The sequence below is a fragment of the Colobus angolensis genome, unplaced genomic scaffold (genome assembly GCF_000951035.1).
Source record: "Colobus angolensis palliatus isolate OR3802 unplaced genomic scaffold, Cang.pa_1.0 Scaffold78, whole genome shotgun sequence".
NCBI classification, from domain to species: Eukaryota; Metazoa; Chordata; class Mammalia; order Primates; family Cercopithecidae; genus Colobus; species Colobus angolensis.
The window spans coordinates 4,928,076-4,934,491 of record NW_012121598.1 but is presented as its reverse complement, the minus strand read 5'-3'; the positions used below and the strand labels follow the sequence as shown (position 1 = coordinate 4,934,491).

At 35.5% G+C, this 6,416-nt stretch overlaps 1 pseudogene; it reads right to left on the bottom strand.

The window, feature by feature from the left end:
* Window positions 1–928: 928 nt before the first annotated feature.
* Window positions 929–2,344, bottom strand: LOC105502198 (annotated as a pseudogene).
* Between the last annotated feature and the right edge of the window lie 4,072 nt (window positions 2,345–6,416).

Sequence of the window (6,416 nt, the reverse complement as noted above, 5' to 3'; positions counted from 1 at the left end):
CTGCACTGTCCTTTCCTTTGCATGTCACAGTAGTTGTTCACATATATTAAATATTATAGATATGTTCTGCTCTTGACATCTATACACTTACAAAAGCAGCTCTGTACTTTGTTTGGTGTGTTTGTTACTATGGTAGCTCACAAAAAGCAGTTTTCTCAGTTCTAAGCATGGTACTTTACAATTTTTAATGCATTCGTACAACAGTACATTGGAAAAGTACTGAGCCTTTATATTATAGCTTTACATTTTTAAACAAATGAATGTGATTTTTTTTGACTTACACAAGCATAGGCTTTTTAATATTTCCACAAGATAAATATCTCAAACTATAAGCTCACTCTACAGTGGACCACAGTGATGGACTTAGGAGACAGTTATACACTTAGAAGATACATTAAGTGTTACTTACACTGACATGTCCAGTATCACCAGCTCTGAAAGGCAAACAAACAATATTCAGAATGTGGCTTAATTTGTGTCAAGTAATAACTGGGAATGGTATAGCTTTAATTACTTAAGAAATACATACTGTAACTTAGTCTAAATTGTTAATTTCCTTCGCCCCTCTCTCTTACGGCGTGGGAAAATTTAAAGATCAACATGAAACAGAGCCATTGCTAAGGCAGATCTTTTAAGATAACAAAGGAAAAATTGACAAGTGTATGTGATAAATTATCAGTAACAGTGATGCTACCAATTTAACTGTTACAGAAATCAGATTTTTATGTCATAAAATGTGGCTTTTAAAATATTTCCTTTTATTCTGGAACAAAAACTGGAGAAACAACGATGATTCCTTCAGAAAGCAATGACTCAATTCAGGTTGTTACTTTACATTTAAGTACCACTCAAAAAGTGGACATAAAAGCAAGTGATTCCTGTTTGCCCATCACTATATCAGCTACATAACTGAGAGTTCAAGTCTTAATTACACAACACTTCCTCTGTTACCAGAAGCTAAGACTGCTCTGCGACAATAGGACAGGTAGAATTCTCAGATAACCAGCGATTGATGTAGTGGACATGGTACTCATGGGAACAAGGTAGTTTACGAAGTTTGTTGCCTTCTCTATATTCTGTAATGCAAACACTACAGGTTTTAAATGCATCACTTTCACCAAAACTTGTCATTGCCACGTTGTCAATCTGTTCTTTGATGAGTCCTCTAGGTTGGTCATCATCATCCTCATTTAAGAGGAAAAACTGAGCCAGGCTAAGGAAATGCAAAGAGCCACTTTCATCAAATATGACTGGGGTCCTATGTCAACCCTCCCTCCTGGCACCTGATGAGCCTGATGATGAGCTTCCTTCATTACTGCCTTCAAATAAATCTGAGCTAGTTTCTGAACTTTCACCACCAGACCTGGAACTAGGGCAAACTGGAACTTGAGCTGGAATTCGAACTGGAACCAGAACTACTACCACCACCAGAACCCCTCTTCCACTCCGTGATTCTGCCCTTTCCATATTTTGATTTGGGACTGAGCCAGTAGGCTCTGAGTCGCTATCACTGTACATAAAATAGCTTAACCAAAACCTGTTATTATCTGCCTTAACATGGTCTGAATTACAACAGATGTAGTCTCACTTAGACCAGTATTTAAGATTCTACGAAAGGGAATTCTGATGTTACTGACATAGGTTCTCACACCTCCCTGCTCAGAACGTGAAAATGTACACCTAAAATCTCCTCGTTCACTTTCGTAGGTGACAGTATCGTTTGGTATCTGAGACCTAGACCAAGTTTCATTGACTATGCTATCTCTCTGCTGATATTCTCCAGGACGAACTCTTCTTACTTGAAGATCAAGGACTATGGTTGGTCTCTATCCTGATCCTGTAGATTCACCATTGGCAGCTGTGTCTGAAGAACCTGCTCCTTGAGAGGCATTTCTTGTTCCAGAAGCTGCAAAAATACCTCTACTTAGCAACTCAGGCCCAGATATTTGCTCTCTCAATGTCACACGGGGCCGGGTTCTAGAACTTCCCTCCATCTCATTTACCAAAGGATGTTCAAAAATCTGAGATGAGATATGATGATGAGATCTTCGTGGAATCTCACTCATTGGATGCAGAGGTGACCTCCTTCTCTCAGCTCTTGCTCTGGTTCTCCGATGGTCTAGGCTCCTGCTTCCTGTCCTCCTCTGACCTCTGGTAAGTGGAACTTCTGTTAATGCTTCAGTTGAATTTCGTTCTGATCTAGATGGCCTTGCAGATGTTGATTCAGGCCGTGGGTTTTCCACTTGCCTTTGGCTGTTGTTTTCCACATTTTCTCCACTAGAATGTCTTGCAGATGGCTCATTTTCATTCTCTGAATTTTGGCTCCCATTATTACTGTTAACATTTATCTCTAAACTGAATCTGAAATCACCACTGTTTGGATTAGTCCGGCTCACTGCCCTCCAAGATTGGTTTCCTCTTTGTCCACTTCTTGTTGTATTTCCAGTTTGTCTGACAGAGTTAAGCCAGTCTATTGCAGAGTCACCATTAGACACATCATCTGAAGAGTCTCCTCTATTCTCACCTGAGTTTTGAGGTAGTGGGCTTTCTTTAATTTGCTGTAGTCTTCTCAGCAACTCTTCCTCAGTACTTTCACCTGGGGTGCCTAGCAAACTGTTCTCTCTCCTAAGCCTATAATCTTCTTCACTCAGGTTATTTACAAATTGATAGAAAGCTTCTCTGGGTATGAGCTGGGAACTTGGAGGCTGAGACAGGAAGATCACTTGAGCCCAGAAGTTCGAGGCTGCAGTGAGTTGTGACTGTACCACTGCACTCTAGCTTGGGTGACAGAATGAGGCCATGTGTCTAAAAAAATAAAATAAAATATAAAAATTCTACATTGTCATTTTATCTTTCTGAAATTCCTATTAGTCTTATGTTGGACTTCCCAGGTGATTCTTTAAATTTTAAAAACTTTTTCTTTTCTCTTTACTATCTCAGCTTTTTAAAATCCTACTTTCTGGAAAATATCCTCAACTTCACATTCTAATACTTTATTGTTTTTTTCTTTTTGCTCAAACATTATTTTTCTTAAAAATTCTTTTACGTACCCTGATTTATCCTTGTTTTCTTTTTCTTATTTAGCAAGTGATTTTTTGTTCTTTAGCCACAGTGCTCCCACATTTTTGTATTATCACATTTTTTTCATATTTTTAAACATTAGACACATAATTTGTTAGAAATTAAAAAGTAAAGCACAATCTTTTTGCTAAATAATGTCACATATTTAACTTAAAGATTATTAACTTTTTGACTATCAAAAACTGAAGCTGCTGGGAATCACATTTATTTTTAGGTCCTAAAATAGCCCTGACATCTGAATAGGAAAATATCTTTTATAAGCTGTAACAAAACTCTTACCTCAACATTAAACACTGTAAAATTGACACAATTGTATCTGTACTCAGTATCTGTACAATATCCAGAAACCTACTGGAGTTTTAGAAATAACAATGCAAATATGTTTACATTCAGAAAAGAGAGCTTACACTAAGAGAATATAAGTTGAAACCAGGCACCCTGTGAAGGAATCTGTTCACTCCTTAGGCAGTCACAAAGTCATCTTTGTTAAAAGCACAGGTCCTTGGATATCCTCAAATGCCAGGCAGAACAAAGATAATTCCAGTACATTGGTTTTTACTGTTCATCTGAGTGGAGTATAATTTTCAAATTATTGTTCCATGGATATAATATCTTCACTTATCTCTCTCTGAAGATATTAATTATACTTTCTTTACTCTGCATCTATTTTTTCAAGTTTTTTTCTTGTTTTGATTTTGATCTTTATTTTTCATGTTGAGGCTCATCTCATGACTTTGATTGTCCATTCATATTTCAGAATGAGATCTAGAAAGCCGGTTGCATATTCTTTGTGTCTGTGCAGGGCTTGTTAACTTGTGGGCCTTATAGTAGGGTAATCAGAAAGTGACTAACTTTTTGTTCAGGAACCCTAAAACATTGGTATCTGCAGGACTTTTCTCTGGGATTTCCAGTGTTTTCAGGGAGGAATCCTTAAATCTGCTGCAAAAAGCAGATACAATTGTCTAGAGTGTTCTGGGAGCAGAGTAGAGGAAAGTGCTACAGAGTTCCATTTATTGAATAGTCAGACTTTTGCTTAATTACTCATTTTACATTCTAACACTGCCCTTGTTGTCTCAGTACCCAGAACACCCCTACTCAATTTCTGTAGAGAATAAGCCTTCATTTTCTGCAGTTTAGAAGAGAGAGAATCAGTCATTTGACTGCACATAATAATTATTTTATTTTATTTTAGAGATGGGGGGTCTCACTATGTTGCCTAGGCTGGACTTCAACTCATGGGCTCAAGCAATCCTCCTGCCTCAGCCTCCACATAATCATTATTTTAAGTAAGTATGCAACCATAATATTAATAAGTATATGAATAGCTATCTTTGGCCTAGGGATCCTGTTTTCAACCTGTGTCATCAATAGGCCAGTTTAATTATTATATCATGTGTTGAAACAAAGATTAATTTCCAAAATGGAAACTTGGTGAGTAACAGAGTTTAAACTGAAAGTTTTGAGGCTTGACAAGTAGATGATTCACATCAGAGATACTTCACACATTTTGCCATTACACATATCAGTCTCTTCAAATTTCCTCCTGTACAGACAGCTCTCTCATCTCTATTCTTTTTCTCAATTTACAGTTCCTTTCCAAAGCCTATTGTATGAGCATTTCAGATCCAAGTCTTAATGCCAGCTTGCAGACCACACTCACCAGCCAAGCAACAGGATTTTACTTGAGATGCAGAGCAAAACACAAACAAACAAACAAAAACAAAAAACAGAATGGAATAACTTTTTCCCTAGCAAAAATAATTCAAGTATTATTAAAAGTCATACTGATGAAACCTATCAGAAAATTGAGAATCACAGTAACGTACTTAATCACAGTAATATTGTGCCTGAATTGTGATTCTATTTTCAGAAAACAAGAGAAGTTTAGTGTGAAGCCAGTGTGTGGTGATGGCTATGGTTATCTTCTATGTACTCATCAGCACAGGCATGTGAGAAAACTACCTAAGGCTAGGAATGTAACCACCAAAAGAATTAAAGGAAAGAATACTCAGTGCTGCTCACTCAGGTATAGCACTAGTTCCTGGTTCCGTAAACCAGATTAGTAGTGGGGAATAATTAGTCCTGTGATATGCACAGCTCTGGTCCCACCTTGTGAATCATAAAAGCAAGACCCAAAAGGATTAAATGGTTTCCAAGTAACTTAAATGCATCCTAGAATAAAGCTCAATCATTGTAGGAATACAAAAATATCCAGAATTCAAGAAAGAAAATTTCCCCATGTCTAGAATACAAGAAAAAACTGCTAGGCATGAAAAGAAGCAGAAAACATAACCTTTGATAAGGAGAAAAAAAATCAATTTCAACAAGCCAAGAACTGACACAAATATTAAAATTAAAAGACAAGGACATAAAAACAGTTTTTATAACTGCATGTCATATATTCAAAAAGTGAAGTAAAGATATGAAAGATATAAAAAGACTCAAAATTTCCAGAAATAAAAAGTACAATATCTGAGATAAAAAGTACACTGAATGAAATTCACTACAGATTGGAAATTGGAAAGGAAAAAGTAATGGACTCAAAGACAGTTTAATAGAAACTATCCAAAATAAAACACTAAAAGAAAAAATAAAATAAAATGAAATGAACAGAGAATAACTGAGCTGTGAGATAATTCAAATGGTCTAATGTATTTGCAGTTGGAGTAGTTTCATAAAGGGGGCAAAATATTTGCAGAAATAATGACCAAAAATTTTCCACATTTGATAAAACTAAAATCTATGGACCTAAGAAGCTAAATTAACCCCAAGTACATAAACATGAAGAAAACAATGCCAAGGAGCATCATAATCAAATTGCTCAAAACAACTGATAAAGATAAAATCTTAAAAACAGCCACAGAAAAAGTAGAGGGATAATTATAAAGAATGACAGCAGGATTTCTCATGAAAAACAATGCAGGTAAGAAGACAATAGAACAATATCACAAAGTAAAAAGTACTAAAGAGAAAGAAAAAAAAAAAAACTCTGTAAATGTAAAAGTAGAACTCTGTATACCCAGCAACAATATCTTTGAAAATTAAAAGTAAAATAAAGATTATTGCAAACATACAAAAGCTGAAAGAATTAATCATTAGCAGACCCACACTATGGTAAGTATTCAAAGTACTTCAGTCAGAAGGAAAATGCTACCTGATGGAAATATGAATCTATACAAAGGCATGAAAAGCACAGTATCATTTGGATACTACATGAGTAAATAATAATCTTATTATTTAAATATTTTAAAAATATACTTGACAGTTTAAATAAAAATAATGACAATGTAGTATGGTATTAATAACATATATAAAAGTAAAATATGGGCAACAAT